The sequence below is a fragment of the Tursiops truncatus genome, chromosome 1, assembly GCF_011762595.2.
Source record: "Tursiops truncatus isolate mTurTru1 chromosome 1, mTurTru1.mat.Y, whole genome shotgun sequence".
Lineage (NCBI taxonomy): Eukaryota > Metazoa > Chordata > Mammalia > Artiodactyla > Delphinidae > Tursiops > Tursiops truncatus.
Genome location: NC_047034.1, coordinates 76,653,173 through 76,663,934, shown reverse-complemented (window position 1 = coordinate 76,663,934; position 10,762 = coordinate 76,653,173). Strand labels below are relative to the sequence as shown.

General features: G+C 43.5%; 1 non-coding gene across 1 annotated transcript; it reads right to left on the bottom strand.

Annotated features, from left to right (window-relative positions):
- Positions 1-432: 432 nt before the first annotated feature.
- Positions 433-505, bottom strand: TRNAV-CAC (transfer RNA valine (anticodon CAC)). The gene has a single exon. It is a non-coding gene; the product is annotated as a tRNA-Val (tRNA).
- Between the last annotated feature and the right edge of the window lie 10,257 nt (positions 506-10,762).

Genomic DNA, 10,762 nt, shown 5'->3' with positions numbered 1-10,762 from the left:
AGCTATAGCAAAAGCCATAGGCAAGTCCCACAAACAAAGGACAGGAAGGAACCTTACTTTACAGAGAAAGAGGAGGAAGCAAAGGAGGTTGTTTTGAAACCAAGCTCTTTGAAGAAAAGCAAAAATTCAGGGTGATGACGGTTTCTCATTGCCAAGTTGCTGATTTCTTGCAGGAGATGCAACGTACATGTTTTTCTGTTGGGGCCTGTAATCGATGATTCTTTCCTATTGATGCTTCTTCTGTTTGGGTGTGTAATTGACGATACTTCCTATCTTTGGACTTGAGTGGTACCCCATGAGAGCTCCCACTTCTGGTCTCCCCACTTCATCTTAGTGACGTTTCCCTTTATTAATTTTCAAACCTGTCACAAGGAATTTTGAATTTTCAAGTTTTTGAAAGGGAAGGTAAAACTTTCAGAAAGGAAGAACGTTTGTTTCCGCCCGGTTTTGAACCGGGGACCTTTCGCGTGTGAGGCGAACGTGATAACCACTACACTACGGAAACATGGCAGACGTTACAACTTAGTGGCACACCCCCGAAATCCACAGGTCCTGCCACCACTATCCTAGTCGCCAACTTTTCAAACTGAAGAATGAACCTTGAAGCCCCAAGACCTCTCAGGCAAGGAGTCTGCGGCTTCCGATAGGCCCTGGTTTTAGGGTTCTGAGCCTGCCCCGAAGGGAGGACCCCCCGAGCCTCCCACATTTGGACTTTGGGCTCCCGCACCGACCGCAGAGTCCTCGGATCCACAGCTATACCCCCGAGTGCAGGGGTCGCCCCCGCTGACTCCTCAGTTCCCAGAAGCCGCGGGAGCCGGGGGTTCGCGCAAGTGCCCTTTGGGCCTAAGGGGAAAAGGTAGAGAATTAGGTTCATTCCAGTGAGCTTCTCTCTCTCTGGAGCTGATCCTGTGGGTCCCAGCCGCATTTCTCCAAAGCCTTCAAACAGAGTTCCTTTAATCCACACTTGACTTAGTCATTTTCAGGGTGAATGCCAGCTTGCTACAAACACCCCATCATAACTGAAGGAGGAAATCTACAACTTCCAGGTAAAATGTATTTTCTTCCTTTGATTTCTTCAAACAACAACAACCAAAAAGACAGATCACTGGTACATACTTGCACTTTTCTTATAATACTAAAGGTATGTCTGACTATCTATGAAAGCTCTTGCTATAGATACATGTGCAAGAGATTGTCTACCATGAGCTAAACACTCGTCATGCCTGCCCAGGGTCCAAGAATCTGATGAAGCTGGATGCAGTCAGTGCCCCACTGCCTTTAGATCACCAGTTAGATGACCATCCAAACCAACCAGCTTTCCAGATGCAGGTCACTAATATGAGGGAGAAGAGGTCATCTAAACATTTAAACAATCGTAATTTGTTCTGGGGAATGTTGAAGGTCAGCAGTGGTACAGTTAGAAGGGGAAATAAAAGCCTTCATATTAAGGATAATAGCAGCTTTCTCGAGCTTTACTGAGTGACCAGCACTGTTCCTCAGTGCTTTACTGTGGAATAACTTACTAAGTCCACATAACAACCCTGGAGGACAGTGTAGGAGTTTACCACCCCTTATTGCAGATGAGAACACTGAGGCACTGAAACGCTGAGCTAAGCTTTTCAGGGTCTCACCCCCGTGACAGTGAGAGCCTGCACTCAGACCCAGGCACTTTGCCTCCAGAGCCCTTCCCCTTGGCACCATGCTCACAGGTAACTGAGAAAACTTCACTGAGATTTGCATCCCTTCCTTGTTCAACCTCCAAGATTTCAAAACAAAAAGAAGATTGAAAGGTAGGCCTACAAAACTCCCCAAACTAATTAATGAAATGAAGAAGAAGAAGAGGAGAAAGAGTAAACAGGACCTTTGGAGAAGCCACAACGTTAGACGCAGAGAGAATGACGATGAGCTTGTTAAACACATACTAACTGGAAACTATTGAAAGACTGAGAAGGACCTATCTTCCAACAATTAAAGGCCTAAATTTTCCCTATCCATGGCAGTCTCCACCCAAGAATACATTTCAAAGCTCCCAATATAGTGTATACAGATGTGAATATGAAAATCATACTTCAACATTAGTAGTAAAGAGATTATTTTTGAATTTTTTTTATACAGCAGGATCTTATTAGTAATTTTATACATATTAGTGTATATATGTCAATCCCAATCTCCCAATTCATCCCACCACCACCAACCCCTCTGCCACTTTCCCCGCGTTGGTGTCCGTATGTTTGCTCTCTACAGCTGTGTCTCTCTTTCTGTGCTGCAAACCGGTTCATCTGAACCATTTTTCGAGGTTCCACATATATGCGTTAATATACGATATTTGTTTTCCTCTTTCTGACTTACTTCAAGTAGTAAAGAGACTTTGAATGAGTTAGCTCACATGGTTCCTAATAAAAATGGGAGACAGTTATTAGGATGTTGTCATTAAAAAAGACAGGATTTATAAAAGAGCCAGAAAAGAGAAGAGAGGAAACACACACACACACACACACACACACACACACACACACACAGCCTGAGGAAGGGGAGTTTTCCCTTTCCTTGAGGAACAGATAGCTGAAAGCCATCAAACACCTAGTCTGGACGGGTTAATCTCGTGACGTTCCGAACTAATCAGGTAAACGCTTTTGGCTATGTGTGGAGGCTCCAAAAATTCATCAGAGTTTATTGGTGACGTGAATGTGGCGGCTTTTCTTTGTGGACGACCTGCCAGTGTCCTCCCTTTGGCACCTCTGAGTTACTTAAGCCTAATTGAAATACATTCCTCATCAGAATTTCTCAATTTCATATACCTTCCCCCTTCCTTGACTCATATTGATTCTTAACAGAGCAAGATTTGATCATGAACTCTTGCTTCTCTCTTTGCCACAGTATGAACAGTGGAATGTCAGCTTAGGGTCATGGTTGTGAGCAACATATAAGTAAGTAGTCAGACATCCGATACTGAAGGGAAGCCAAAAATCTGAGGACAACAAAAATATCCCAGTAAGTACTTTGAACTTACTTTTCCTCCTAGCCCAGGATAAAGCCGAAGAAAAAGTATCAACATCACTTTAACAATAACCAAGTGGCATTAAACTTAAAAACTGAGGCATAATATGCATAAAGTACAAAGAGTGTACAGTTCCCAAACCATTACCAGTGTACAGCACTGTGAATAACTGATGAAGCAACCTGAAAAAGTAAGTATGGAAAATGACCAGACCACAAGAGGCTTCCTCATGACTCTTCCCATGCAAGAGCTCAGAGGAATCACGCACATACCCCTCCCAACCTCTCTGCCTGTTACTTTCACATAAATTGGTTCACAGGGTGTGCACTGTGTTTGGGGGCCTGGAGGGGCATGGGTCTGACTTCTTTCACTCAACATTATGTCTATGAAATTTAACCCTATTTTTCACATACTTATTTGTCTCTCTGTGTAGTCCTTGTAAGAATATAACTCTCCATAGATTTCTACTGTTGGACATTTCAGTTGTTTCCAGTTGAGGATATTCTGAAATGGTACAAAAATTTCTTTGTGATTTTGGTGGACATACACATTTTTCTAAGGCACCCCATTCCAGCAGAATAATGCCAGTGTTGACTTTAAAAATAATACTTCTGCGGGCTTCCCTGGTTGCGCATTGGTTAAGAATCCGACTGCCAAGGCAGAGGACACGGGGTTGAGACCTGGTCCGGGAAGATCCCACGTGTTGTGGAACAACTAAGCCCATGCACCCCAGCTACTGAGCTTATGCTCTAGAGCCCGTGAGGCAGAACGACTGAGCCCTCATGCCACAACTACTGACGCCTGCGCGCAGAGAGCCCATGCTCCGCAACAAGAGAAGCCATCACGATGAAGGGTAGGCCCCAATCACTGCAACTAGAGAAAGCCCTCGCCCAGCAACGGAGACCGAACGCAGCCAAAAACAAATAAGCAAATTAAATGTAAAAAATTTACAAATATAAAAATATATAAAAGTTGGGGGGGGTTGTTTTTTGTTTTTTTCCAGCAAAAAGTGTTTATTCAGGAACAGCGGAAGAATTGCAATTCAGGACAAGCAAGCTATAGCAAAAGCCATAGGCAAGTCCCACAAACAAAGGACAGGAAGGAACCTTACTTACAGAGAAAGAGGAGGAAGCTGAGGGAGGTTGTTGTGAACCCAAGCCCATTGGAGAAAAGTGAAAGTTCAGGGTGATGACGGTTTCTCATTGCCAAGTTGCTGATTTCCTGCAGGAGATGCAACGTACATGTTTTACTGTTGGGGCCTGTAATCCATGATTCTTTCCTATTGATGCTTGTTCTGTTTGGGTCCATAACTGACGATACTTCCTGTCTTTGAACTTGAGTGATACCCCATAAGAGCTCCCACTTCTGGTCTCCCGACTTCATTTTAGTGACGTTTCACTTTATTAATTTTCAAACCTGTCACAAGGAATTTTGAATTTTCTAGTTTAATCTATTTTAATGCTTTAGGAGACTTAGTACATCAGACTAGTATCATTACACCCTGTGGCCCTAGCAACTTTCAAGTGTTCAGTAGCTACATGTGGCTTGTCCCTATCATATTGGAGAGCAAAGGTATTGCACAGCTAAAAGTACGATTTCTGGGCCACAGCATATAACTGTGTATGGATGACCCTCAGTTGATGCTGCCAAATTTTTTTCCAACCTGTTGAACTTTTTTATACCCTTTCCAGAAATGAATAAGAATTTCCAGTGCTCTCCATGCTGTCAACATTTGGTTGTGTTAGTCCTTTTTTGTTAAAAGTAAGCTTTATTGAGGTGTAATTTACATAGTAAAATCTGCCAACATTAGATTATCCTACAATGTTTTCAATGATATCATTTCTGTGCAAAGCTGGATTTTGGTGCTTGCTGTGATAAAAAGCAAGGGCCGGGCTTCCCTGGTGGCGCAGTGGTTGAGAGTCCACCTGCCGATGCAGGGGACACGGGTTCGTGCCCCGGTCCGGGAAGATCCCACATGCCGCGGAGCGGTTGGGCCCGTGAGCCATGGCCGCTGAGCCTGCGCGTCCGGAGCCTGTGCTCCACAATGGGGGAGGCCACAACAGTGAGAGGCCCGCGTACAGCAAAAAAAAAAAAAAGCAAGGGCCATGCAAAAATGAATGTGTAACGAGAAGCAAGGAGGCGATTGAGAAGGTTTCAGAGGCTGTGCAGTGCGCAGCATTAAGGTTATGATTCTGCCGTGTCAGAGCAGTGAAAACACAAGCCACGCTACTGAACTTTTGTCAAGCGAACACATAAGAATAGCCACAGCACCAGCCGCAAACCTACAAAATATAGAAATATATGTGAACCCAGAAAACAACAGCATTCCCCAACGAAAGCGCTGTTGTCAGCCAACCTATCAGGAAATCAGGGCAAACGGGAAGGACAAAGACAGAGAGAATTTGCAGGCAACCAAAGATGATTCGTTAATTAAATCAATTTAATGTCAGTCAAAGGATTAAAGTTAACTGTAAATCTTGAATTTGTAATTTAAGCTGACACATGTTAGAACATGAGAATGTTGGAATCACATATTGGTGTATATGGAATCATATATTAGATGAAACCTAAATATATTTACCAAAAATTGTAAGCGGAATAATTGAGTCGTCTGGTTACTAGAATTACAAGTATTCATTCCTCTTTAAAAAATTAGTATACTTAATGTACTTGACTAGCATATTTAATATACTTCAACACATAAATTTAAATGTTTAGACGTTGAAAACATATTGGATATGTTGCTTATTTAACCGGTACAACCAGTATAGGAAATTTAGGAAGTCCAACTTATCTCAGATGTTCAAGCCAAAGTAAAGCCAAGACTTACATACCAGAATACTATACCACCATTATTTTCTACATTATAAGACAATATGAAAATGTTTATATAGTAGTTTTTAGACGAAAATTATTAAACCAATCTAAGTTTTCTGACTAACCTCAATAAAAACACAACACATGACATAAACATTTTAAATGTGATTATATATAAAATGTATAAATTATTTAAATTGCTTAAAAGTATTAAGGGCCATCTTTGTAATCAATTTCATTTCGTTTCTCACTGTTCTTCAAAGTAATCAAGACCATTAATTTAATCTACAGCTAAATCGGTTATTGTTCCTTGTCACCAATTCAACAATATAATTTTTCCTTATGTAAGTACCACATTGAAAGCATACGTAGTAAAACATTTTCCCCTGTAATTCTTAATTTTCTTATTTTAAAATTATGTAACTGGTTATTACTTTTCTAAATTAATTGTGGAATTAATTTTTAATTAATTTAAATTTTTAGAGACCAAATTCATCTATTCTCTCCCAAGGAATAGAAAGTATATTGTTTTGTTTCTGAGAAAATATATTTAAAGGGGAAAAAATTTCATCACACTAGTGAACATTATTTAACATGAAAGCAGAAGCAATGATATGTATTAACAGCAACTGACAGTGAGGGAAACAAAATGAAATAAGTAAGCCACATTAGGTCCTTGAAGGAAGCTCATTAATGAAAATCGGAATACTTCTGTGATATGCTTTTGAGTTTCCAGGGTATGTATCTGTGCATGACGTCATTGCTCCTCATCCATCTGTATTAAGGACTGAACTGGCTTACAGTTCTGGAAGGTTTAAATCTTGACTTGTAGAGTTGCCACAAGTGCTCATGTTGCTGATTTTGTTGCTTGTTTCTGATGATATAAATATCTTTCCTCTTCTTTCTGTAGTCTGATTTAAGCAATCCCTAAAGGACATTTGTTTGAATTTTTTCAGTTATTTAGAAACTTGAGTATACCAATGAAAGAAAGCTGCCTATTCCATGCTAAAAATTCAATATTCTTCCTGTATTAATCCCCCTTATTAATGTGCAGCTCCTTATTGTAAGGCCAACTGGCCCGAGGCAGGGGAACGCAATCAGATTCACAGGTTGCATCAGACCGAAATTCTCCAAACCACGCAGTTCCAGAAACTGCCCTGGAGACATTCTGGACCACCCAGTTCCAGGAACTGATCTGGGGACTTTGAACCCAGCCCAGGCTTCCCGCCTTTCGAGGGGCAGAACAAACTGTCCCCCAGGATACCCGAAAAGACCACCAAATAAGGAATACCCTGCACCCTCCCAGATTCACCAAACCCCTTTCCCTTCTTCCCCTATAAAATCTTGCCCAACCCTCGCCCGGGTGAGACTTCTCTGGCCCCCTTTCTCTCGGACCGGTGAACCTTGTCCGGGAGCGCTCCCTAATAAAGCTCACTTGAAGCTTTCCTCTGTTTCGTGCTGCCCTTTGTTAAGATCCCACCTTACAGTTATGAGGGAACCATTGCATATTAAGATCATCCTTATTGTAGCTCCTACACTTTTGCAGTTATTGACAAGGATTGCCTTGGCCCACGCGGTTTTTACCAAATACTGGAAAGACAAGAGGTGGACAGCTTCTCACTGCTGCAGTGTCACATACCAGGAAATACCAGAATCCTCAGGACAAGCATCAGACAAGAAAGACTCATGGTCCAGATTAGCTGTCATCTTGTACCTAACAGGGAATAGATCCCTGTAAACCACCCCCCAACAGGGATTATCCCCAGAAGTTCACTTCCTAAAATTAAAAACAGAATCCTGCACTGAGAGGAGAAATTAGTGATGCACAAACGAGAGGGAGAGAGAGAGAGAGAGAAAATCCTTGTCCAGTAACCACACAGTATGAAAAAGCCAAAATACTGAATTTCTGCACATGAGATTTAACAGAACAGAGCAAACATGTGCTAATAAGTCTAAGGGTCCAGGTCTGAAGCAGGAACCTGTGGGGGGCAGGATTCTGTTGGTTCCCATGATGTGTCTTAGATGGAATAATTTTTAAAGTCACAGCCAAAAATCAAACAAACAAACAAAAAACTGACAAGGACTAACATAGAAACACTTATTCCCATGCTAATTCCCCATTTTATAGGAGGAAGGACAGGCATTAGATTGTTTTCATCAAATTAAAAGTATAACCAAAATTTATAAATAACAGAGAAAAGGGGAGAAGGAAAAAACCTATGGGATCAGTGAGATTCTTCTCTTTGGATAAGTTGCTTTGCAGGACTTTATCAAAGAGGTCATTCTGGGCAGTCTTCTCTGGACCCTGTTGACTAGGTCAGCAGAGAGAACAATTACAGTTATTGGAGGATTTTAAAAATATTGAATGTTTAGCTTTCGAACATATGCAATAGAATATCTCTGTGTAATGCCCACAATGTCCCTCTGTTGTCCTTCCCCTTAGTTATGTCGGGAGGGCACTGCTCCCTTTATTAGTTAGACGATCATAGAGAGATGTATACAAAGATTGCGGTGTTGGCAAATAAATGAAGAAAGGGACATTGAAAGACTGGAAAATAAGATGGAATATGATTCAGTCTCACTTCTGTGGAAGGAAAATTTGAAGGATTTACCAACATTAGAAGCATAGAAACACTAAAGGTAGCACTTGCACTTCCAGTTCTCTACGCTATGGAAACACCTGCCGAGTGGTCAGAGGTGTGTGTACAATAATGATGGTTGCAGCATATTCATCATCGTGAAACCATGAAAGCAAGTAATACACAACCATGGAAGAAAGGCCTTTATCAGAAACAATGCAGAGGAGAATTATGATGATGAGTTCACTGCTAACATCATTCACAGAACAAGTACTAACGTTCAGAGATGAAAAATTTGAGGCACATAACACATAACTTTCTTGTCCAAGTCTACAGACTTGGCAGAATAAAGACTATCCCACCAGATCGCGGATTCCTGGATCTCTTTCAGGAGGCCGTAAATTAGGCAAGTATAGAGTCCAATAGAGACGACAGACAATATAGCTGGGAAGGGGAGTGTGGACCAAGACTGGCAGCAGTCGTGAGGTGGACACGACCCCGAACTGCATTCGGTAAACTTAGTGGAAGCAGATGTGCAGGTAATAATCAGCATGGAACACCGGGAATAGTAATCAACACGGAAAACCTTGAATTGGTTCTAAAACCTCTCCCACCGTCCCTGGGTGCTCGAACCACAAACCTTCCCATTAACAGCCGATCGCGCTAACCCACTGCACCACAGAGACAGCAGCACGTGTCTCTTCAGGACTCTCTATGGAGTAGACACTTACTAATTCCCAGGATGTGCCGCCTTTCTCACAGGAAAATGGTACCCGTTCCAAAGCCTCGGTAATACGGACGGTTTAGAGAGTTAATCACACTGGACCTGAGACTGGGTCAAGGTCAGGAAAAGACAACACTAAGCACTATTATCACAGGGCAGCCACCCATGCAGACAATTCTGACAAGCACTTGAGAATACTCCCCTGCCTTTGACGCATTTCCCATCTGCTCCTCTCATCCTCCCACTCACTACAGGGAAGGATTCGTCACCTTTGTGTCCTGTCAGAACCCTTTACGCTGCCTGTAGGGCACAGAGAACCAGGCAACAGCCAAGGGGCAGCTGCACTTCCCTGAAGGGCCTTTCCCGAGGTAGGTGGTTCCAGCGCTCAGGCTGACCCAAGACCCCACTGCCCGCCAAGGCAACCGGGAGGAGACCGGAGGGCAGCCGGTCCAGGGGGATTCCTACTAGCACAGAACATGCCTGGCCTGCACTTCGTGGGGAGCTGAATAAAACTCCTCCTGAAGCTTCTCTACAGCCTGAAGAGAACGGATTTCAGGTTCCTGAAAGGGCAAGGGGGCGTCCCCGCGAGGACAAAGGCTTCCCCTGGTCTTGGAGGACAAGTCCCGCAGAAGCTGGCTTTGAGAGACACGCCAAACGAAAGGAGCAATCTTGAGTGGAGATGTCTGCAAGGAACTCTCATGTGGTGTCGCCATTCTTCTATACGGAGAGAGAGTGAGAAACCCAACGTGGGAAAATGTTTACTGTGCACTTACGTATAGAATATACGATGTTATTACTCTTGCAACTTTTTTGTATGTTTCAAAGGGTTTTGGTTTTGGTTTTTAATGAATTTTTGGAACTCGAGTCCCCGATGCTCTTGGGATGAAAACTGTGTAAATAAGTCTTCGGGTTTGTAACATGCAGGGAGAAAAGAGCCGAGGCGAGAGCTGGCCAGCCCAGGCTGTTCATTACATCTCACCTTCTCCAGCCTGTGCGATGTCAAGTATCCTGAGGCCGGGACTCACCTGCATTTGGGGACTCAGTGCAGAAGATCTTCTGCATCTGAACCTTGAAGTAAAACACAGCTCTGGACGAGGCAGGAAGAGGAAGACTCCTGCCAGTGGAGATGCTAAAGGGGAAAAAAGAAAAAACAGAAGGCTTCCCTGACCGGGAATCGAACCCGGGCCGCAGCGGTGAAAGCGCCGAATCCTAGCCACTAGACCACCAGGGAAACATAGAGGAGCATCGGCTGAGCATATTCAGATGAAAATTGTAAAAGTAAAGATTCCACTTCAGAGACCCGGAGAGCAGGAACGGAGATCTCCCAGAAGCCCAGGGCTGAATGCAGCTGTGCAAGGCTCCCAGCCCTTGCCCGGCTGCTCATCACCCTTCACATCTGCAGTCTTGGGCGACGCTGTGGGCTCTGAGACAGGACACAAGGTCCGTCCTGGTCTAGCTTCAGCGCTGTGTGCTGCGAGCCAAGGTCATGCTCTCTTTCTGAACCTCGGTTTTCTCTTGAGTCAGGTGCCCACTGGGATGTCAATAGGTGATGGGCAGATCCGTCCACTTCCTGATGTCTGCTCTGGCTCTGGGGGCTCTCCTTTTTAACGGCACCGGTACGGGCTCCTTCCCCTCCGCGACCAG